At 36.8% G+C, this 25,892-nt stretch overlaps 1 protein-coding gene across 3 annotated transcripts in view; it reads right to left on the bottom strand.

Annotated features, from left to right (window-relative positions):
• Positions 1-25,892, bottom strand: part of CTNND2 (catenin delta 2) — a 935,738-nt gene that overhangs the window by 817,437 nt on the left and 92,409 nt on the right. The gene's annotated exons all lie outside the window — the stretch shown is intronic.

The following is a 25,892-nucleotide window of genomic DNA, read 5'->3' as shown; positions in this document are numbered from 1 at the left end:
TGTTTCTATTGTTGGCTTAGAAGTAAACCCCAAACAGGAAAGGAATTGTGCCAACAATCTGAGACAGCTCGGATGTAAGTGGGTCACTACCCAGTCGAGCAGGCAGATGAGACCACAACTGGTCAATGCCTTGATTTCAGTCTAATGACACCTTAAGCAGAGGACAAACTAAGCCAAGCCTGGACTTCTGACCTTTGGAAACTGTGAGTTAACAGGCATTGTTTTAAGCCACTAACTTTGTGCTAATTTGTTATGCAGCAATAGATAATTAATATGAGGATAACTGGCACCACAGTTTACTTCTATTGTTCTTGCAACTTGACTGTACATATAACTATCTTGCTCATAAGTGCATACAATGGAAAAATAAAAAATTCCCCTTGATTAGAGTTCTTTATCATAATACCTTATACACAGGCTTTTTCCTCACATCAAAACATAAACTGTTATTCTGTGTATTGGTAATTATAATTCAGTGAAACATAGTTAATGTATCCCAACATTATAGTATTCACATTTACCTAGAAGATGAGGATGATAGTGGGTTGGTCAAAAATAGCCACAAGTTAAATCCCCCCTCCCCCCTCCCCACAATAGGACCCAGTGTGTGATGTTCCCCTTCCTGTGTCCAAGTGATCTCATTGTTCAATTCCCACCTATGAGTGAGAATATGCAGTGTTTGGTTTTCTGTTCTTGCGATAGTTTGCTGAGAATGATGGTTTCCAGCTTCATTCATGTCCCTACAAAGGACACAAACTCATCCTTTTTTATGGCTGCATAGTATTCCATGGTGTATATGTGCCACATTTTCTTAATCCAGTCTGTCACTGAAGGGCATTTGGGTTGATTCCAAGTCCTTGCTATTGTGAATAGTGCCGCAATAAACATATGTGTGCATGTGTCTTTATAGCAGCATGACTTATAATCCTTTGGGTATATCCCCAGTAACAAGATGGCTGGGTCAAATGGTATTTCTAGTTCTAGATCCTTGAGGAAATCGCTACACTGTTTTCCACAGTGGTTGAACTAGTTTACAGTCCCATCAACAGTGTAAAAGTGTTCCTATTTCTCCACATCCTCTCCACAAGTTATTCTGCAAGCCATCTCTTTGGAAACAGGACAGATACAGATCTTAAAAGGAAATACCATGAAAAATGATGGCTGGAGTAAAGAAGGGTTAATTTGTATTTTTGAACAAAATAACCATTTAGAAACACTTTTCAGCAACTTGAACATCAAATATAAAAAGTTATTTTTTAAAAAACTAAGTTTTAATTTAAAGTGAATAAAATATGAATTGGATGGATAATGTATGTTCTATCAAAATAAATATAAACTATTTAACATAGTAGGAAGCAAGCATGAGATGGAAATATGCTACTAATATACTGTTAATGTGGGAAAAAAGGAAAGTGTAAAACAGAATGTATAAGAATGTCCCAAACTTGCAGATTAAATAGTGGAAAAAAAAGTCTTAAAAATTAGCCAAATTTTACCTTGCAGAAAGAAGTATGTTGGTAGAATGTCAGGGGTGGGCTACTAGCATCTTCCCCAACTTTATCAAAGAGGGTAATTGGGTAATTTCCTGCCCCACTTTTCTCTTCCATAGGGGAGGGAGTAACAAACACATCAGTAGTATCAGGACAGGGTGTTTGAACCTGAGCACCTTTTTGGGTCTGGATGCCAGCCATGGAGGGGAACTGCCCTGCTGCAGGAAGAGACTCTTCATGAGTCAGCCTCTTGGGCTGGACAGCCAGTGCCCAGGGCAGTCATGGAGAGGGGTCACACTGCTGCTGCTGTCACTCTCACCACCTGCACCTGCAGCATGTCCTGGGCACCCAGACCAGTGCGGAGCCATGGCTCACCTCACCCTATTCAACCAGACCCCCATTCTGCAAGTGGGTACACGTAACAGCGCATCAGCAGGGCTGAACTCCGGGTACCCAGCCATCTCACAGCAACCACAGGAGCCTCTCAGAGGACCAGGCCAGCTGGCAGAGGACAAGGGCTGCTTTTTCTTTCTCAGTAATCACAATTCACTTCTACAACTGTCATGATTCCATTTTAGAAAAGTAAAGTGTAAGACTGCCCTCTCAGAAGGGAATTCTTCAATTTGCATATTTCCTGGAGACTTCTTTCTGTTACTCTATTAATTTATTAACACTTCTTAAAGGGATGCAGTTTCCCAAGATGCTCTCTGTCTGATAAATCATTGAGGTGGTCATAAATAAAGCATTACACCTTAATTCCCTGGGTATCTAACCCAGAAAACTAGATGCTACTGATTTTCTACAGAGATATTCTGAAAATTAATTGCTATTGATAATTCAATTCTTCCCTAAAATCAGGAAAGTCTGAAGCAAGATGGGCAGATAAAATGTTTTCAGATGCTAGACAGAACAAAAATGACAAAGACAATGTAAACCTATGCTAGGATAATTAAAGAAAGTTTGTAGCTTATTTAGGACTAAAGAAACTGAACTGAAGGAGAAAATGAACTTTTCCTGAAGATCCTTCTCCTTTAGTTTCTTCTTTTTTAATCATTTCCATGAATACACATTCATCTTGAATTATCCAAAGTTCTTACACCGTGCTAACTAACATACTGAGCTTGTAGTTCCCAGAGAAATTTTAGGTTTACCCCCACTTTTATTTTACTGTTGAACTAAAGTCACAACATTTTCTCGAATAGAGTTGAGGGACAGAAGTAAGCACATGAAAATGTCAGAGGAAGGGACTCTACCTTCCTAAAGCTTGGCCTCCGCAAACATGCAAAATTGTTTACACAATAAGGTCACATCTTATCAGCAACTTAGGTTCCTCTAGACCCGGAGTGGGCAGTATGTTTGTGATGCTATGGATGGAATGATCCCATGATCCTAATGTAAAAACTTCTGGACTATGCGATAGTGGACAAGTTATTAAAGTCCCTAAAATGTAGGGATTGGGGGAAAGCAAGTATTTATTAGTACCAATAAATTTTCTTAATTTAAGCAATGGTATCTTTACATAGTATTTGGAGCAACTAGAGCTAAGCACAATTGTTATGTGTGTGCACAACTAGATTGGACAGTCTGTTGATAATCAAGATATACTAAATGTCTCCAATTATGTTAACAACTCAGCAAGATTTGAAAGCGAACACAAATCATAGGTAAAAATAAATGCAACAACACTAATAACTGTAACACATGATTTACTAAAAACTATATTTCGGCCACTTTTCTAGAGAAACATTTACATGCCAACATATTTAGCCACCACAGCCACACCATGAAGTAGTCCCTTCAGTTATGACTACTCTACCTGCAATTGATGTATTTAATATGTAAAGCATTTGTAAAGTTAACTTTTTATTTCTTAAAGAATTTTGAGCATTTTAAGATTTTTTAATTAACAAAAAGTATTATTGGAACTCCACTTGAAACACTTGGCTGGTTATATTCAAATCATTCAACTTTACACATTCCCATAATTTAATAAAGGAAACTCTGAATGTGTACGTCCATGTCTGTGCACACATTTGTGTACATCCATGCCTGAACAACATGGATTAAACTCTGTACAGTTTTTCTTGAGCTTTTAGTAGGTAAAGATACAACAGAGTTGCATTTTGTTAGGGGAATTTTTCTATTCCCTTGTGAGATTGTGTTCAGTTTTTAATGTACTTTTACTTGGAAGTGCAAATAAATGAATATGAATTGACAGGATCCTATAAATTAATAACACTGACTTTCCAACAAAACACAGTAGACATTCATTTACAGAACATTGCTCCCTTTAAGTTTATTGCTTTGGAAGAATATATGCTTAAAATCCAATGATATTTCATTGTTGAAATGATATTTGAAAGTGTTTTTTAAGACGATTTCAAAACAACTCATTACCTAATGATCACATCTAATTTTTAATTCTAGTTGATGCTGCTCAGTTTGACCAACCGTAGCCTTAAATTAACTTTGGTTAAATTTTTTAAAATTGAAAATTCAAAAAAGATGTATCATAATATTCAGGACTCAAGACTTTCACAATTTGGCTATTAAAGTTATTCCCACACATCAACATTAAATCAGTCTAATAACGTGTTGCACAAGACAGTGTGCTAAGGACCCCCAGTCCTGTCCTCAAATCTGTAAGAGGGCTGCCTTCACTCCAGTACTCCAGCAAAGAGCAAGTTATCATAACTTTACCTCATATTTTATACTTTTTAAACATGTAGGTCCTTTAATCAACTTGGAATTTATGTTTAGTGGGAAGATGAAAGTCTAATATTTACTTTATTTTTCCATATAGACAGCCAAAGATACCACATTAAGACAAAAGCACTGGTTGAAAAAGTCTCCTCTCTTTCTCCCTCGCTTATATATGAAATTCTCACATATGTACAAGTCTATTTCTAGTTACATTATTGTTTTAAGAGCTTAATGACACAATCCATATAAATAAAAACCAGCACAGTGCCGATGCATACTTTGTCTAATTATCTTATTATTATTTTGCAAATTATCTTGGATTATTTTGCTCACTTGCATTTTCATGTGACTTTCTGAATCAATTTTTTTTGCTACTCCTGAAAAATGTTGTTTGGATTTTGGAGTGGGAGAGTATTAAATTTGTTTATTAGGAGTAACTCTCTCTTGCCTTCCCATTCACAAACCTTCTACTGTCTCCTTTCATCCTGATCTTCATTATGGGCTTCTATGAAATTTATAATTATCTCCTAAAAAGTTTTGCATATTTTTGTTAGGATTTTATTTATGCATCTTATCATTTTATTATTTCTGCAAGTAAGAATACATTTTCTATTATATTTTCTAGTTATTTACGGCTGGTATAGAGGAAAGCTATTAATTTTTATATTTTGAGATTTAATCTGAATATCTTAATGGACTCATTTTTATTAGTTATAATAGCTTCTCAGTTACTCCCTTGGGTTTTCTGGGTATATGGACTATAAAATCTACAAATAATGGCATATTTCTTGCTTCCATATCCTTTTACCCCTGCCATATTTAGAATTGCCTAGTATCTCAAATATAATGTCGAATATTGCAAGTGATACAACGCATAACATTCCAGATTTTCATTAAAATACTTCTCATATTTTACTACTGAATATAATATTCCGATTGGTAACTCCTTTACAAGTTTAAGAACTTCCTTTTACTTTATTCTGCTATGAGATTTATTTTTTAACCAAGATTGGGTATTACACATTATCAAACGTATCTTGAACATTTGTTGAGATGATCAGAAAGCCTTTCTTCTGACTAGTATTAATGTACTAGTTTTCATTCATGAGTTTTCTAATATTGAGCCATCCTTGCATATCTGCAATAAAACACGCTTTGCTATGATTAGTTTTTAGGCTTAGAGGATTGAATTTGCTCCAGTGTTTAAAAGTGAGCTGGCCCTATCATTTCATTTACTGATTTCCATTTCTGGCTGAGGTACTGGGGTATCCTGTATTGCTTACCTAAAAATTCAATTTCTCAAAAATAAACTTTATTTGGTTAACCAATTTGAATCGCGTCATGTCATTCATTTGTCAGTCTTTCCATTATCCTCTACTCCAGATTAAGTTTCAGCCACTTAGCACCTGCCATATGCTTGTTGTCGTTTATTAGAAAAACATTTCAATATGAAGTCCTGGAGCCCTTTGAGTTGACTGACAATGTCATAGAGATGTAGATTGAGCATGGGCTTTTGAGTCAGACCTGATATGTCCCCTTACTGTGTCAGTTTAAACTTATGATCTCTTCCTTTGTAAAATGAACATAATTCCTACTTTATATGCTGCTGTAATGGCTGAATAAGGTAATGCTCACAGAGTACCTAGGGCACACAAGATTTTCTACAAGTAATGATGTGCTGATTTTTCTTGATGAATGTGAATGTGAACATTTACTTCTTTGAATATGTCAGCCTTGGTCTCTGCATGTTGACTGATACACAGAGTTTACATGGGAAATCTACAAACATCACTCATAAAAGAAATACTTACAGGTAGTCCTTCGAAAATAAATTGGCCTTTATTTACAAAATCAAAAGTTAGATATGGACCCTGTGACAATCTGACAGTGGAGGGAATGAACACCATGTGGTAGGGTCAGGAGCCCACATAGCAATTGTCACAGAATGAATTGTATTTCCCAGATAGATATGTTGAGGGCTTAATTCCCCAGTACCAGTGAATATGATCTTATTTAGACATGGGATTTTTGCAGACGTAACTTGTTCAAATAAGGTTACACTGGGGTGGGATGGGCCCAATCCAATAGGACTGGAGTCCTTAAAAAAAGAGAGAAGATGATGTGAAGACACTGGTACCCTGGGAGAACACCATGGGAAGACAGAGGCGGAGAGTGGAGCAACATATCTACAAGCAAGGAACACCTGGGGTTACCAGGAGCTGGAAGAGGCATGAATCCTCCTCTAGAGGCATCAGAGGGAACGTGGCTGTGCCAACACTCTGATTTCAGATTTCTAACCTGCAGAAGGGTAAGATAATACATTTCAGTTCTTCTAAACCACAGGGTTGGTCACACTTTGTTACAGCAGCCTGCGGGGTATGGGCAGGGGGTGTCTCATGGATCAGAGCCAAGAAATAACTTAGAGGTTCAGGTTGTCAAAGCAGCAAACCAAGAGGAAGACCGTGTAACAAGAAAATGCTGATATTAAGTCAAATGTTATCTGAGCTAGTATGAAAGCAAGAACATGTTCTCAAGTGCACACCAGCCAGAACAAATGGAAGGAAATAGCCGAAAGGGTCAGAGAATAAATGGCATAAATGCCATGATGGCTACTTATGTTGAAGATTTATTAAAAGTGCATCTGATGCTCATCAATCCACTAGTTAATAGGTGTGATTGTAACTGTTAAATATATTTGATAATGTATTTGGCAAACGTTGCCACAGAAACACAATTTCATGGAACAAAGAAACATCAGCATAATCTCCAATGTAATTTTGCTATGAAAGTGGTTCACGAAAATGAACCTTGGGCATAGAGGCTCTTTCTTGCCTCAGAACTAACATTTATCCTATCAATTCATTACTGTTAAACTTTGGGATCCATAATCTTTCCTAGGTAGTATCAATCTCAGTCTTCAGAATTTCACCCTCCCCATCTCTCCCTATTTTCCGAGTGCTGAGAGAAGCAAAGTCAATTGTTATTCTAACTGATCAGATACTCTAGGCAAACAAAATGCAGTCATGCTGGTTTCACACTGGTCAAACAGGATCAAAGATGAGGACGCCATGCCAAGAAAGTGGGTGACTGCATTTAACATTCTCCAAATAGAATTAATTGACTTGCTCTCCAAGTCATATGATGAAGCTATTCTAACTCTGGGAATGAAACCAGAATTTCTCCCTATCAATTCTCTTTTCTCTTCTCTAGACCATGCGGTCTCAAAGTTTTTATTCTCCAATGATAATCAGTTTAAATGAGAGAACGCCTGCCAAACCCAATGCTCTAATTACATAGTTAGGAAGAACTGATAATAATTATTGCAATGTTCTACCCTCAAAAACTGTCAGACGATGCTGACTGATTTAGATACCGAGACACAATTTTCTTTAAAATACACACACACACACACACACACACACACATTTTAAAAACTGTCTAAATGTGTATATGCCACAAAAAATCCATCATTAATGATTGTTAGCACAAATTTGTAACTAGCAAAACTAGTTGTGAGGCTTATGTTTTGCTCTCCATTTTTAAATAATTCAAAAGTACTGGTTACATCAATGAATGCATGAATATTTTATTAACATGGTCTGCAAATATAAGAAAGAGAAAAAGTCCTGAGATGCTCCTTCCCCGTATATTTTTGTGCAAGCATGAACGCTTTCAAACATTTAAATACGAGTACAGCAGGGGTCTAAGAGGAAGCACATCAAGGCCAATGAATTGAGTGTTCAAGATATTATTCATGCCTGACATGGCTTTTTATAAATTACACTTCTTGTCACCTAGAATTTTACTGATTCTTTCTTTTAATTATCAAATTCCATGGTTACTTCCACCAATAAAACAGCAATGTCCTCTTAAAAGAAAAATATTCTAGCAGCGCACAATGCTTCTATTCTGCTTCCATTTCCTCTTTCCCTACGGAAAGCTTCCTTGCCAGAATCCATTCACAGCCAATAAACTCTTGCCAACAAAGGCTTAAAATGATAAACTAACTCGGGGATAAACGGCAGAAGCTACATTTATTTAGGGGAAAAAAAAAGTCCACATTTACAGAACTCTCTAATATATATCATGATTTCCTAGTGATGCATTTTAAGTAAAATTAGAAATGCTTTAGATGGCTAAAAATTCTAATGCAACCAATTTTCATAATTTTTTCCATACAATGGACATGAAGGTATTGATGTCGATTTCCAGAGATAAAGAATTTAATGAGTATTTTATGGTTTGCTGTGCTATTGGTTTATGGCACTCCTGACCCTTAGTATAAATGTCCACTCTTCATGTAGGCCCAACAGGTGGGTCTTTCTGAGGCCCCACTCTGATCTGCTCTGCCTCCTTGCTCCTCTCCATTTCCCTTTCTCAGGAAATGGCAATTCTGTTCCTCTAGTAATTCAGTCCAAAAAACCTGGATTCATACTTGATGCCTTTCATAATGTCACACACGGTATTATTGGCTACAGGATAAACTGTGTCCCCCAAAAATTCGTATGTTGAAGTCCTAACCCCCAATACCTCAGAATGTGACCCTATTTGGAAATGGGATTGTTGCAAATGTAATTAGCGAAGATGTGGTCATACTGGAGTAGGGTGAGCTCCTAAACCAACACAACAGATGTCCTCTTGAACAAGGGAAATATGGACACAGACATGTGCACAGGCAGAACGCCATGGGAACACTGGAGTGATGCTGCCACCAGCCAAGGAACTACCAGAAGCTGGAGAAAGGCCTGGAATAGACCCTTCCCTAGCACCTGCTGAGAGAGCATGGCACAGCTGACACATTGATTTCGGACTTCTGACCTCCAGAACTGAAGGTAAATTTCTGTTGTCCTAAGTCACTCAGATTGTGGCAATTTGAAACAGCAGCCCTAGAAAACTCATAGAGTGATCAGTCCATCAACCAATCATATTGGCTTTTGATACCTATGAAATTACTTACAAATGTTTTTCTTCTAACACTGGGGTTATTTATTCCTAGATGTTATTCCTCATGTGACAGTTTTCATAGACACAGTATTATGTCTAGGTTGACTCCCATATTATGACATATACTTATTTTAAATTTACTGAAAAGAAATACTGTATGGTGTAAAGTGTGTTCTGTTGTTTTCTCCACCCTTGGTGACCAACTACAGCGACACTTGCTCGCCCACTGCACATCAGTGTACCATATCACACCCTGGGAGGGGCTGCCCCTAGCATTAGGCCAACTCCTGAAACTATCATAGTATTCTTCATTCACGGTCAAGCTTCCAATATTAATTCTCTTTCCTAAGGAATTTTATTTCTGGAAGAGGGATGAGTAAATGGCACCAACTTGCCTCCTCAAAGTTACTAAGCACTATCTTCTGTCCTCGTATTTTAATACATCCATGGTGATTATATTATTTCCATCAGTCTGTTGAAAATTTAAACACTGATCTAAACTTAGAAAAACTGGTGTATGAACCTGAAACACAATAGCTACTGATAAAAGGTGCTATATAATTAGGTGATAAATTGTGCGCGCACATGCTACATGCTGTAAGAGATCAGAGCAGCCTTAGATCAATGAGAGCACACCAGAGGACTGGAGTCTTGCTGTGTGAATTTGTGTTTTTCTATTTGATTTGCTTTGTCATCTGTAGACTCATCTTTGTTTTGAATATTTTTAAGTACTTAGAATTAATTTACAATATGAAAGCGTAACTTACACATCTTTGTCCACAAGGAATGCTGATTTTTCAACAGGACTGAAAGATGATTACTTGCAAGCCAGTAGGGAGCAAGAATTATAAACATCAGTCATTTACAAAATTAGAATTTATACCATCTTTTCTCCCATGCATGAGTGATTGACAGGATATAAAATAAATGCTTAGGATCCAAGCAGATGGGTTTTCCCCGTTTGCAAGGCTCCAAGTGTTTCTGGGTAAGGAATGTCTTCTTGGATGCTCTTTTCCATCTGGTATGGTTTAAACTTTCCTATTTATGATTTATAGGCTCAACACAGAAAACTCAAGGTATTAGCTCCATACAAAATAAATGTACTATTATTATCTTCCCAAACACTACTATATTTGTATTTACCATATCTTCCCATGTATTTTTTACTTCCTTTTCACAACCTTATACAATTGGATAACAAACAATAAATTAAAATGCTCTTCAGGGACCATAAATATTCATTTATTTACTTAACTCATTTAATTTAGAAACGAAGAGTCAGGGTTCCTCCTATGCTAGACAGTGTACTAGGTGCCCTGACTCCAGTGGAGGGCAAGTAGGCCTTACTGCCCACCAGGGTGAGGCAGTAGCTATCATAAATGCCAAGAATGTTTTCATTGAGAAGGCCAAGGAAGGTCTCTGGAGGAAATGACACTTCAGCTGAGCCATGACATAAAAAGAGGAGTGGGCAAACTAGCAGGTGAGGATACAAACTGCGGGGAAGGAATAAAAATCTGGAAGCGAGACTTAACATGTTTTCAGGAAATTCAGTTTATCCTATGGGTAATGAGAAACCACTGAAGAGTTTTCACTTTAGGGGACTGACATCATCAAGTTCATTTTAGGATCCCACTCTGTGACTCCAGATTTAATGATGGGAGAAGATAGGGGAGTAACTGGCTAAGTGGATCAGTGAGGAGCCAGATTCCATAATCTTGGCTAAATGTAGAGTGGTAGGGATAGAAGGGGAAATGAAAGAACTGAACTGCTCTGAGACAGGTTTCGAATGTGGACCAGCCCAGACACAGTGGTTGATGGCCCATGATGGCTGAGGAAGAAGACAAAGATTTCTTGGGAGGGAGAATATGGTATCTTAAAATCCAAAATGTTATTCATGTACGAGAAACAGCCATTCAATATGGAAGATGTGACTCTTCTACCTTACTCAGTGAGGTTTCTATTTCTGGTGGAGAAAAGGTTACCACAGACTTAGTAACGTAAAACAACACGAAGTTAGTACATGACAGTTTTTAGGTCAGAATGTCCACACAGGCCTCAGCAGGCCATATCAAGCCAGTAGCAGGTCTGGATGATCTGACAGAGAATCTATTTCCTTGCCTTTTCCAGCTTCTAGAGGCCACCTGCACTCCTTGACTCCTGGCCTCCTACCTCTATCTTCAAAGCCAGCAATGGCAGGTTGAGTCCTCCCCTGACCCTTCTCCATCATCACCCATCCATACAGCTACACCCAGGGAAAGTTCTCAGCATTTAGGAACTCATGGAATTCTATGTGGCCCGAGAGGATGAACTAGTTCCTCTGCACCTCCCACATTAGCTGAGTAGCAACCTTAACCGCATTTGCCACACTAACCCCTCTCACCATGCAATGTCACATATTCACAGGTTCCAGGGATTAGGACACGGTCACCTTTCAGGGCCATTCTTCCACCAACTACACTGATGCAGCATTTCTGCCTACACATGCTAGTCCATATCCAGCCCAATTACTTCCCTAGAAACTACTTTTGCACTATTCTGTTCTGAACAAAGCATATTATGGGCCATGTTCCTCCCATAGAGCCTTATCTGATAGGCTTTCATTTGCAATAATATTTCAGCATAATCCTATCAAGAATGATTTCCAAATAAAGGGCATTTTGTCCTTTTGAACCTACAGCATTGCTAAAACCTTATCTCATCCTTTGTACTGCCTAATTTACTTCTTATAGCTTTCCTTCAAGGGCATATAACATTTTCAAACATAAGCATTTGCCCATTTTTAAGGTAATGAGCCCAACCTGTTTTTGAAAATGAAATAATATACTTAAAATCATATGACTTAGGGCTGTTTATAGGATGTCTTGATTTTTCAAATGGTTAAGTGTTACAAAAATCCATATAAAAACTAAACATCAATTTACACAATCCATTTCCTATATTTTTATAACAAAACAGTAGGAAAATATATTGCTGCTAAAAATTAGTAGTTATAGAAATTGTGAAAAGCTCAAGAGAAGAACTACTTCTGGTGATAAAACTTAAAAAGCAAATTATCAAAGAGGAGTAGGCAACTATTATTTTTTTGTCTTTGATGTAGCACAGGAGGGAGGAATTTTACAGAACTATCGTCCACAAACACTGGATTGTGTTTATATTTATCTCATTGTGTTTATATGTATCTACTAGCAGTAAAAAGGCAAATATACCAGGAAAAGAGCCCTTACAGATCCTGAAAACAGCAAAATTCACTGAGGACAAAGGTTTCTCTGACACTGAGATTGGCTTTACAAATATTTTTTCTAAATGAGATCTCCTAATGAAACAACTAGGAAAAGACTTTCGAGGTCTCCTCCATTCACCACAATTGAATGAATGATCATTGATCATTTCGGTGTAACGCTGATACGGACACAGGGCAGTGGGGACACTGCATTCCTGTCATCCTCACAGCCCGCACTTGCCTGAGTCTCACCACGGGCTGGAGAATATTCCTGGCCCCCGGCCAGGACTTCCAAAATGGGGCAAGGATAAGTGGAATTAATTTTCCCTCATTTTGGATGTATTCCAAGTTTCAGGGTTCAGTGGTATCATTACCACAGGATCAAATTGTGATCAAAGACAAAAACGCATAAATATTTTATAGAGTAACCAAGTGTAAGCTTACAAGTCCAAACTAATATGTTTAGAATTAAATGCTATTCTCAAATATTCACCTCTAAGCTCCCATCATCCTCATTATGTACTTGAATAATTTAAATATAAATGATGTAGCTATATTTCTGAATGTGGAAATTTTATAGAAGTAAAATTATGAAAATAATAAACAATTTTCAAACTTCTGAATAAATGTTTGCTAGTATCCTAGAAATTTAAGATAACATCATTTCTGGATTTGCATTACAATTATCTTCTTGTATCTATGTATACAAATAGTTCAAATTTGTAGGATAGTTACTTGACTTTACTTATAAAAAGACAGTGCTATAAGTTTCCTTTGCCCCTCTGTAACAATGCATGCAACAAAGCATGTTTTCTATGTTCATAACTTTTTTAAAATGACTTTAGTTTAAAAGTACCACACAGCAAAAGTTAACAGAAAAAGTGTCTCAATAGTTTGTGTTTTGGCTGGGTGTGCTGGCTCACACCTGTAATCCTAGCATTTTGGGAGGCCAAGGTGGGCAGATCACCTGAGGTGAGGAGTTCGAGACCAGCCTGGCCAACATGATGAAACCCTGTCTCTACTAAAAATACAAAAAAAAAATAGCCGGTCGTGGTGGTCCACGCCTGTAGTCCTGGTTACTCAAGAGGCTGAAACAGGAGAATCGCTGGAATCCAGGAGGCGGAGATTGCAGTGAGCTGAGATCATGCCACTGCATTCCAGCCTGGGCAACAGAGTGAGACTCTGTTTCAAAGAAAAAAAAAAGTTTGTGTGTCTTCAAACCAAGATACCAATTTACTTCTTTAAATTTTAAATATTGTAAATGCTGTTTTCTTTTAGTGGGGAACTATTTTCACGTATATTAGACTTTTTCTACTCTTCTGGTAACCACTGATTATGCCAGTGTGCATGTGTGTGTATGAAGTGAGAGTCCATATGCTTTAATGTCATTTTCTACAAAAACAGAGGATTTCACCAGGCACGGTGGCTCAGGCCTGTAATCCCAGCACTTTGGGAGGTCAAGGCAGATTGCGTGGTCAGGAGATTGAGACCATCCTGGCCAACATGGTGAAACCCTGGCTTTACTAAAAATACAAATATTATCTGGGCCTGGTGGCGTGTGCCTATAATCCCAGCTACTCGGGAGACTGAGGCAGGAGAATCACTGGAATCAGGGAGTCGGAGTTTACAGTGAGCTGAGATCAAGCCACTGCACTCTAGCCTGGGGACAGAGCGAGACTCTGTCTCAAAAAAAGAAAAAAGAGAATTTTTATTGTTGCATTTATCTCCATATAACAAGTATTTCAAGAAAAAAAAAAGTAAGGTTTTGTGTTAAAACGTACTATATACATTTTGTGGGCCATATAAAACACAGTATAAATCATGACTTTAAAATGTTTGTGCTCTTTTTCATATAAATAATCATTAGTTTAATCTGCAGAAATAAAGGGAGGTAACAGGCAGTTTCATTCATGTACAAGAGCACTATCTCTGGACTCTGAAATACCTGAGGCTGAATCCTGGTTTGTCAATATTTTTTCCTTGCTAAGTGATCCTCCAGTAGGTTAACCTCTATAAACCTCAATTCATTCATTTGTAAAAATCTTTAGTATACTAGCATTTATATTTAGGTCTTAAATAATCCATCACATATTTGTTCACCGTTTTAAAACCTTTCTACACACTCTACAGGTGCTGCGTGACTATTTTCTACTTCACTGGTGTAGTTTCCCAGTCTGTGATTCTATCTTAAATTCTAGGGTAGTTTTATGTCACTGGTGAGGTTTTTAATCCTGTATTGTTTTTATTTACCACCCGCTTTCTTCCTTTTTATCTCAGAATATGGGTTCCTTGGTGATTTCCAAGTCTTTGTTTTGAGACAGAATTTCATGGCTTAGAGTTCAATGTCTCCTGCTTCTTCCTCCTATTGAGGTGTATATGGTTTTCAAATATTTTATCTTCTCCTATGGCTTTTTATCAACTTCTACTCCCCCTTTTTATTTGTTACATCATTTTCAATGCACTTTTGTTCACTGGGACAATATACAGACTTTTTTGTAGAATTTAATAGGAAAAGACATTAGCTATTACTACTATCGTATAATGAAATATCCCCCCTTGCTCTGTCCATATCTCTACTTGAATAAAGAGGGAGATGTTTAATAATTTATCCATGCTAGCAATATTTTGAAACATAATGAAACAGCATTCTAACTGTATAGACAGTGATAGATACTATTAATGTGACACTTAAGTTGTGTCAGGCAAGCTACTGTCTATAGATAAAAATGAGGCATGAAAGTTTATGTAGTTTAGTCAAAGTCACACATCACACAAAAAGGCATGCTAGATTCAGACTCATATCAAAACACTCCATGCATTTTCTACTATTCCAGACTCCCTCTCCAATTATTTTAAGAAGAAATAGACTAGGGTGGTAGAGTTTGACATTCCAGAATTTTGGACTAGCTGCCCACTTAGCCATTACTACTTTAAGGAACTAAATTCATTTCTCTTAGCCTCACTGTACTTTTTCTAAAATTTAAGCAATGACTATCAATTTCATGTGTTAATGATACAATGAAATGAAATTAAGTATATATTAAAAAGTCTGAAACATAATAAATGTTGAGTAAATATTTGTTGAATGGAATTTAAACCTTCAAAGAATTACTCCCATTATAGAGTATCAGTTTTGGCTTTCCCTCTATAGTCACCTGTCAGTAGCTAGGGAACTTTTGAGAAGAAATGAAAGCAAAGATGATTCAATATGATACGGTTTAAAGATATTTGAGTTTCCAACACTGAAGAAAGGCTTAATGACATAAAATACCTGGAAATATACCTTTTAAAATTCAATATAGATAGGATCTAATCAGGATTGTGGTCATGAAATTATATAATACATTTAAAGATGTTATTGAGCCTGATGATCTAATTAGCAGAATTAATAAACAGAAACTGACTAGCATAAGTTCCTTAATTTATTCACCATATGTCAGACCTTTGTTGTGATACTACTGTGTGCCAGACACTCTACTGATTACCAAGTGACGAGGAAGGAAAAGGCATACCCTTCCGTCCATTAGAGAAACTTCTAAAAAAATTTTTCATTTGACTCTTCCACAGCATATAAACCAACGATTGATAAACATAAAATCAATTGAGATAATTAGGCAGAACAGTTTCTTTTAGTAGAATAACCGCACTGTCTCGTCACATTCTCGGCTATTGGGAAACCTGATCATTCTCACTTAGAATTGAGTATTATATTTGAAATCCAAAGATTAAGTAGTAGACACTTTATAAGTCATATTTATAAATCATAAAATACATTTTAGAATTCCCTTCTCTTGCTTTCATTACTTTCAGAAAAATACTGTTGTTAAGTAGCAGTAACATGCTAATTTTCTAATGAGAAGGTACAGAGTTTCATGACTGTTTTGCAAGAGGGTGTTCTTTGCATCTATCAAGGCTAAAAGAAAGAAGGTATTTAAGAAGCTAATTTCCTACAGGAATAATATAAGGTTTAAACACTTTCAGGACTGTTCTTCCATAATTATCTTTCACAATTTTATCTTGCAAAGTGAATGCATTCTTTTGTCATTGTTGTTCTGTGAGTTAAATAGCACACTGGCAAAATGTCTTGTTAGCTGATAGGTACCAGTTAAGCATGGAGCTTTTTTGTAAGTTTGCACAGTGGTTTTAGTTTCTGAGCCAAAACAGAACAAATGTAATAATGAGCAAACTCTTACAAACCTAGGGTGAGTAACAGTGATAGCTACATTTACTAAGGGCAAAGCATCCACCTGATGATACAGTTGCTTCTGAATCTCTTTTAACTCTCACATCTGTTTTTGGCTCTGTGTTTAAGAACAAAACCTGGGCTTTTCCTCGATTGCAAATGAACTAATTTGAATAGGCACAGAGATGGCAACACTGGTTTCTTCTTACCTATGATAATTCAACAATTATAGTTTCCATTTTTGCAATGCTTCTGGAGGGACACTGTAACTAAGAGCATTTGAAATGAGATAGCTGGCACCCTCCAGGTATGTAATTGGGAAAACTCCATAGGCAGCAACCATTTTTTTTTTCTTTTGTATATCCTTAAATGCCCTTAGTTATATTGTATTATTTGGAACTGGAAATTTTACTCTATGAGCATGAATATGAAACCAGCATCTTTTTACTTTAGTAAAGAGTAATTCTATAGCATCAAATAACTGGACAATAATCAGTAATTCTGAGTTGCATATAGTGATCTAAATAGCAAATTTGTATTTTACAGTGATTTGTTTAACAAAATAAGCAATTTCATTCTTGATCCTATAATATTTGGAAAATACCTTCCAAACATATAAAAAAAAGAAATTAGCACTCTGAGAATATGATACATTTTCCCCAAACTTTTCTGCAGGCTCAAGTGTGTATCTATTAAAAATCTTCTATTACGCATTGTAGCTCATGCCTGTAACCCCAGCACTTTGGGAGGCCAAGGCAGGCAGATCACTTGAGCTCAGGAGTTTGAGACTAGCCTGGACAACACGGTGAAACCCCATCTCTACTAAAAATACAAAAATTAGCTGGGTGTGGTGGTCATGCCTATAATGCCAGCTACTCAGTAGGCTGAGGCAGGAGAACTGTTTGAACTCGAGAGGCCGAAGTTGCAGAGAGCCGAGATTGTGCCACTGTACTCCAGCTTAGGCGACAGAGCAAGACTCTGTCTGAAAAGAAAACAAGTCCAGGTGCAGCGGCTCATACCTATAATCCCAGCCCTTTGGGAAGCCAAGTCAGGAGGATCACCTAAGGAGTTCGAGACCAGCCTGACCAACATGGAGAAACCCGTCCCTACTAAAAGTACAAAATTAGCTGGGCGTGGTGGTGCAAGCCTGTAATCCTAGCTACTCAGGAGGCTGAGGCAGGAGAATTGATTGAACCCAGAAGGCAGAGGTTGTGGTGAGTCGAGATTGCACCATTGCACTCTAGTCTGGGCAACAGGAGAGAAACTCCATCTCAAAAAATATATATATCTTCTAATCATACCATATAAGTATTTCAGTTTATTATGACATGTTACCTTATTACAATGTACACACTTTACCAGGTCATATATAATAAAACCATGATATTAATTGCTATATAGTAGCCCACTATATAGCTGTTTAGTAATTTATTGAACAATTACCCATTATTTTCTGAGTATTTTTTTATTATAAATAGCAATGTAATGAACATTGTTTTATCAAATACGTATTCATTCAACTAATAAATTTTGAGTCCCTTCTATGAGCATGTACCTAGGAAATACAATCTTTTTTCTTGAAAACTTATAGTAGCCCAGATGTCATAAACACCAAATATCAGTAACTCTAACATATTTCAAGATACCTAGATTGTGAAAAGAAGAGAGGGGAATATTCTCAAAGGTTTGTTAACCAAAGGTAAGTTCACGCAAGGCCTTTAAACCATATTAAGAAGTTCCAGGCCGGGCGCAGTGACTGACACCTGTCATCCTAGCTCTTTGGGAGGCCGAGGCAGGTGGATCACGAGGTCAGGAGCTGGAGACCCTCCTGGCTGACATGGTGAAACCCCGTCTCTACTAAAAATAGAAAAATTAGCTGGGCGTGTCGGTGCGTGCCTGTAATCCCAGTGACTCAGGAGGCTGAGGCAGGAGAATCACGTGAACCAGGAAGTCGGAGGTTGCAGTGAGCCGAGATCGCACCACTGCACTCCAGCCTGGCAACAGAGCGAGACCCCGTCTCAAAACTAAACGAATAAATAAATAATAAATAAAAAGAAGTTCCAATATGCACAAGAGGGGTCACTGAGAAATTCAACCTTTTGCTTTTGAAAGATTTTTGCTCCAAAGGGGAAAAGTAATCTGATTTGTATAAACTTGTGCAGAGCAGGCTACTGCCAGGAGCTACTTATGATTGGATGACATAAAGTAGGGCACCAAATGGTATTTCAGAGGTAGACGCTATAGGATGTCCAGATCCACTGAATTGAAGATGAGAAAGAGAGTCACTGAACATTAAGGCTACCGAAATATTAAGGAAATGAATCCTCTGCCTCTCACATGTGACTCACACAGCTCACGTTCTAAGGTTTTTCAGGCTGTAATTGTCTAATGCTTTCCCACTGTGAGATGAGTTCACTTCCTATTCCACAAACTGCTTTTCTCACTGTTTCAAAGGGAGATCCTACGACCCACTGAATTTTATATCACTCGTCTTATAATTCACTGTTCTATCACCAGTGCTCATCCTCCCAGATATCTGGTCTGCAATATTGCTATACTTGAAATTTTTCTTTTTTCCCCACTCACTTTTCTCCTCCAATCTACTCAGTAAAATATCTTACTAAATTCTGGCAATCTCCATTTTTTTAAGCTAATTTTTGCTCCAACCAAGTCAGCAAAAAGTCTTACCAAATTTTAGCCACTGGCTTCTGTTCTGGGGACTCATATGAATCCCGTACTTCTATAAAGTCTTCATATTTTGGGGGGCAAGACTGATTCAGGGACTTCTAGGTAGATGCACTTTTAAATACAAGTCATGGTTTCTGTTTAACAATATATTACACATTAAAACAACAATGAGATACACTATACAACCATTAGAATGGATAACATCTAAAACACCTGACAATAACAGTTACTGTCGAGGATACAGCACAACAGGCCCTCTCTCATTCACTGCTGATGGGAATGCAAAATGGTATAGCCATTCTGGAAGACTGTTTGGCAGCTGCTTTAGTATACAACTAAATATAGCCTTACTATGCTATCCAGTCTTTATACTCCTAGGTATTTACCCAACTTATTTGAAAATATGTCGACACAAAAGCCTGCATGTGAATGTTTATAGTAGTTTTATTCATTACTGCCAAAACTGGAAGCAAACAAGATTGCCTTCAAAAGATGAATGGATAAATACATTGGTAGAGCCATATAATGGAAGATTATTCAGCCCTAAAAATAAATGAGCTATCAAGGCATGAAAAGACATGGCTGAAACCCACATTACTAAAGCAAAGAAGACTATTTGCAAAGGGTACATACCGAATGATTCCAATTGTATGGTATTCGAGAATAGGAACACTATAGAGATGGCAAAAAATAAAAATAAAAAGATGAGTGGTTACCAGGGGTCTGGAAGGAGGAGAAAAGGGTTGAAGAGGTGAAACACAGGGCAATTTTTAGGGCAGTGAAACTATTCTGCATGACACTACTCATTTGTCAAAACCCATGGAACTTTACAACACAAAGAATGAAGCTTAATATATGCACATTTTAAAAAAACATTTAAGAAGCAAGGGATCTGAGGATGAAATGCCAAACGTGGCAAAGCAATCTAACTGAACAAAACAACCTCACTGAAGAAGGTGAGAAAATAAAAGGTGATCTAAGTAACTTTGGAAATGAATGGCAGTTGCGAAAGTAAAGGGAAAATAATCATTTTAATCATTGTGATTTAATCAATGTTGTTGTTTCCCATGGAAGTATGGGGTAACGACTGTGATCCTGCTATACTTCTCTACTGTCACTGAACAATTAAGTAAAAGGATGGCATGTTTCTTAAACTTAGAGTGGGAAGATACATTTAAGCAAGAGGAGAACAGAATGATCCAGGAGGTAACAGACTAGAGTTGGACCCATCACTGTGAACTGATATATAGCTTTGTATAGAGACGGTTGAAGATAGAAATATTCATAGGTAATGTATATACTCAGGTTAGTATACACTCACGTACTTATTTGCTATATCAACTGACAATCTAAAAACATGGACACTCCACTAGCAACAAGCATATCTGCCACCCTTGGTTTTTAATAGTATTCTTCAATAAAAGGAATCAGGGCTCCTAGAAGAAATGGCTGATCCTAGGACTGGATCAGGGAACATGTAAGATGAGTTCAGAGAACCTCAGAGTGCCAGAAAATAAGGAAGTACAAATAAATGAACGAACAATGAATGAATGGATGGATGGATGGATGGATGGATGGATGGATGGATGGATGGATGGATGGAATATGTCAAAGCCACACAGTAGCCCCTTTGAAGAAAGCTAGAATAACTGGAACAACAAAATAAATATGGTAGCATTGGATGATAACATAAAATCAATACCCATCTGTCTATACTAATATAAATGTTTGAATAAATAAGTAAATGGGGAGAAAAGACAAATCTCACATGCAGAATTCCACATAACTCACATAGATCCACCAGCCTCAAAAAGTAGAGTATATTACTCCACACTCAAGTGGACGCTGTACATTGTGACTTCCTTCCAATTAGTAGAGTACAGAAAGCAGGAGAGAGTAACTTTACAATGGAGAAATCTGACAAACACTGTCTCAGCTAAGTGAGCAAGGTCAATGTCAATAATGGTCAGTCATGTCAATGTCAATAGTATGTACACTAACCCTTTCAGATTCCAGGAGAGGGGCATCCTATAATGTGACTGACCAATACTCCTCAAAACTATCAAAGTCATTAAAACAAGGGAAGTTTGAGAATCTTCCAGAATCAAGAGGAGCATAAGGAGACATGATTGAGAAGAGACAAAAAGACATTAGCTAAAACCTAGGAAAACTGGAATGAAGTGTGGACTTTAGTTAATAATAATATACCAATACAATTTTGTAATTACAATAAATGTGACATAGTAATGCAAGATGTTCAAGATGTTCAGCTGAGGGACAACTGGGAATGGGATATATGAGAAGTCTGTGTTATCTTCTCAACTTTTCTGTAGATCTAAAACTGCACAAAAAATTTATTTTAAAATGTATTTTACAATGCATTATATATCTAACAATTTAAAGCAAATAAAATCAATAGCAACTAATGTTCACTGCCCACATGTCACTCTAACTACAGAACACTACAAGAACTTTGAAGTGATCAAAGACGTCATAGTATCTAATCCACATTTCATAAGGTAGAATATATTCAATCAAAATTTGTTTGAAGATCTTTTGTCACTGCTGTGCATTCATTTCCAGGGTTCGTTTCCTAGCCAGCCATCTACAAGCAATGTGCAGATCTAAAACATAATATGGGCAATGTGGAAACATGGGTAAGTTCTTTAGCACTCTGGGTTTTGGTTGCCTCATCTATAACATCAGGGTTGTAATGGCACTTATGTGCACATCGAGGAAATCTAAAAAGTTAATATATATTTATATATAAAACACTGAGGAGGGTGCCTACAATAATGGATATAAACATTAGCTATCATTACAATGATTCTGATGATCATGAATAACTGATCTTAAAAAAAAGATGATCAGTAATTGCTCCCATAATTCCACTTTTATTAAGTAAAACCACGGCAGGGTTGGGGCTAGACAGTTCTCTGCTAGTAGTAATTACATTTGAGTGGATGGATCAGAGGTGATTTTCTTTTTATGTTTTGCTGTTATTCTCAAGTTCCTAATGGGTATTCAGTTATAATAACATTCTGAGTTATATAAATATATAATATATATAAACATATAAAAGTGATTATATAAACATTCTGAGTTATTAAATAAATATTTAACATTCTGAATCAATTTGCTACATGAGATCAATGGTTATATTGTCTCTGCTTAAATTTTATATTTATTAAAATAATACATGCACATAGTTAACTGCTAAACAGTTCAGGAGGATTTCATATTGAAAAACAACTTGTCCCTTTATTTCCTTCCACATTTAATTCCTCTGTTACTGCTGGCAACTTGAATACTTTTCTATTTGTGGTTTTCCCAGTGGTTACTCCCATAACTCTAAATAATAGACTTATATAAAGAATGCTTGTTGGGTCCAATTAAACATTATCTTTTGACTTTAGACTACAATAAATGAGGATTCAGCTTGCTTAATCCCTACTACCTTTTGCCTCCCAGATTTTGGTATGTATATCATAACTCTAAGTCCTTGCATTGATTAGGTTTTTAATTTATGTAATATTCAAAAGGCTGTATGTCTTTTGCCCTTAGTGTTCCACAGTATTACATTAGCAAATGTGTTCCACATTCCCAGTGTCATCGAGTTCAAAGGAACAGGTGTATATAACACAGAGTTCAGAACTATGATCTATGGGGTAGAATTTATTGGCAATCTGAAAAAAATGTAGATTTATATCTAATACAACCTTAGAATTGTGAATTGTGTGATCATTACAGACCTAGGTTTTCAAAGCCCACTCTAAAACACTGTGTATTTCCTCTTAGTTCACCATCGCCATGCACTAAGATGCATGGACAGAGGCATAATGGTCCCGTCTGCATGTTCCCACAGGCCTACTTCACCAAAAGGAAATGCATGGCATGGTTTGCTTCTGAACACATATTAAAACAGCCATCTATTAGAACTGCTAAGCCTATAAATTAAGTTCTATTATAAATGATTGTGTTTGAGTAGATTATGTACCGTTTGTAACAGTGATTCTCACCCTCATTTTGTACTCCGTACAAAAGAAGTACAGGAAATACAGTCTATCAGTAATAGTGGCTCCCTACAATAGAACTTCCCGTCAGATGAAGGGTACCACAAGACGTATTAGAATTTGAATGGGATGGCATAAGCACTGAAAGCTCAAAATAAGTCCGGCTTCTCTACCCAAAGAGATTCAGCTACAACTTCTGAAAGCATATGGCCACTTCCTTCCCCGTCCTCAACTGTTTAAACCATAACGTGAAGACTTACAGTCATTGAACCATAACTAAACATACTTTATTCACTTATTGTCATATACTTAATGAACTCCTGCCACCTGGCAGATGACAGTCGAGGAGCTGAGAGCCCCTCCCTCAACAGCACAGACAGAAACTGCTATGTTCACAGAGCTGACAGTCTAGAGTGGAGAACAGAATACAAACAGGCAACAACAACACAGAGCCATGAGGACAAGATCAATCATTACTTAAACTAACCCTAACTTTCTCTGGGAATTCTTTAATTTAGAATCAGATCTTCTCAGGGCTTTTCTGCAGCTCTCAGTCTATAAGCAGTTTTATGCCAACTGCTCTGAAGTGCTTTTCATAGCTGCCAGAAGTTGATTTCTGTTACAACTACATGGTTTCTATTTTAATATTTTCCCCTTGTAGTTGGTCTCATCCATCGCCTCGGATTCTCTGGCATCTGCTTTCTTTCTTCTCTCTACCACAGGCAGAAACTCTGATAAAAATATAAATCACATTCACTAGAGACAGCAACACACACCAAACTTTCTACATTTTCCTAATCACAGTAATGTTTCCCTGAGCCTGTTTGTTCAGGACTCTACCATTTTCTTAGTAGAAACAACACAGTGATTACAAATAAGTTTTATTGTATTTATTATCTGAAAAGATGTTGAAAGTGGAAATGAGAATATTGACAACTACAGACAGAACATCCAAGATACTAAGAAAATTAACTTGAACTACTAATGGAACAAGTCCAGTTGGAATGGAAAGCTGTGAGAATTATCATCACTGAGGCTGTGTGGGGATACTTCAATATGGGCAGACTGCAAAGAAGATTATTGGATATAATTCCTTGGTAATGTTGCAGGTTGAGCATCATGCAAAATTCTAAATGTACAAAATGTGAAAGCAAAATTTCTCCTTGTGATAAGGATGACAAATGTGAATGTTTTCATAATCAGGTTTTAACTATTACTTCCTTATTTTAAGCTTCTTAGGAGAACTGAATATCAGATTCTAGTTGAGATATCCATTATTCTAGGATTCCATTTATTGCATCACTTTGAAAGTGATGTAAAGCTATGCATAATACAATAGGATATAAAAGATGAATTTTGGGAGACTCTTACAGAGTTTTCAAGCTCCAAATTCTAAAAGCATATGCGTGTAGCAATAGATTGGTGGGATTCTAACTTAGTCATCTTTACTGAGAATATATACCAAGAAGATTATTTTAAAAATCAAGACATGCTCATAATTTTATTACTTAACTCTGAATTTACTCACTGCCACAGGATAGCCATAAACCATGAATCTAACAAATGATCAAGAAAGAGTAAATCATGGTGGAAATTCATATGTCACTGTCAAGGACAGGAATAACTGAGTCAGGGTGGACCACAGGTCTCCAAATAGCAAATAGACTTCTTCATCATCACCAAATACTGATTTATCACCAGGCATAAACAAGGAACCAGGTAAAGCTCTGTTCTATACCAAGACATAGAAATTGGTCACAGCTCACCGAAGGGTCACAGTTTGGTAGAGGAGAACAAAAAACAACTGTAAACACTGACTAGTCTCTTGTCGAATGCATGTTGCAGCCAGTAATGATTAAAAGGGTACAGGGCATGTGGGAAGTCACTGGGGCCCTATTGTAAATAATTATTCTATCAAGAGGGAGGACTTGCAGATCTCAATGGAAGAGCAGAACTTAAGAAACAATCATGTCTATAAATGCTGGCCTTGAACATCCCAGGCTAAACATATCAAAGAAACTATCAGTCCCTGAAGCAAACATACAGAACCTGACAATACCTTACTTTTCAATTATTGAGAAAACTATGTCCCCTGACAAATACGACATCTTAAATATAAGAACTTATATGTAAGACTATACACGCCAACTTGAATGTGATATTCTTTAACATATTAAATATTAGCGTATACTATGCTACATTTTTATACAAAAAGTCCATATCTAGTATCTACCGTAGATACTAGATATGTATCTACAATGCTTTTAAGTTAATTTCCTAGCATTTGCTAAAGTTGCCATCTGAACTACCACGTTCAGTTAAATTGCTAAGATTATGACTTAGCTTTAAAAGTAATTAACAATGACTATGACACAGACCTTGAAAGGGAAGAAAGGGCTTCATGAAGGATAGTTGTAGAATTTGGGATGATATTCATAATTTTTTCAAGGATTTACTATAGAAAATTACTTTTAAAGCTTAATCTTGAAAGCAATTTGATAAATTATAAGAAAACATTGAACACTGCCTCAAGCAATGTTGTGAAAATTAAATGTGCAATGCATTAAATGTTTAAATGTGGATTACTACCTTTTAACAAATGTTAATTTCTAAATTAAAAATGATCACATTTTCCTCCTACTATAAAAATT

Source organism: Macaca thibetana, chromosome 6 (genome assembly GCF_024542745.1).
Source record: "Macaca thibetana thibetana isolate TM-01 chromosome 6, ASM2454274v1, whole genome shotgun sequence".
Classification (NCBI taxonomy): Eukaryota; Metazoa; Chordata; class Mammalia; order Primates; family Cercopithecidae; genus Macaca; species Macaca thibetana.
The sequence above is the reverse complement of the archived record's forward strand: the minus strand, read 5'-3'. Positions and strand labels throughout refer to the sequence as shown.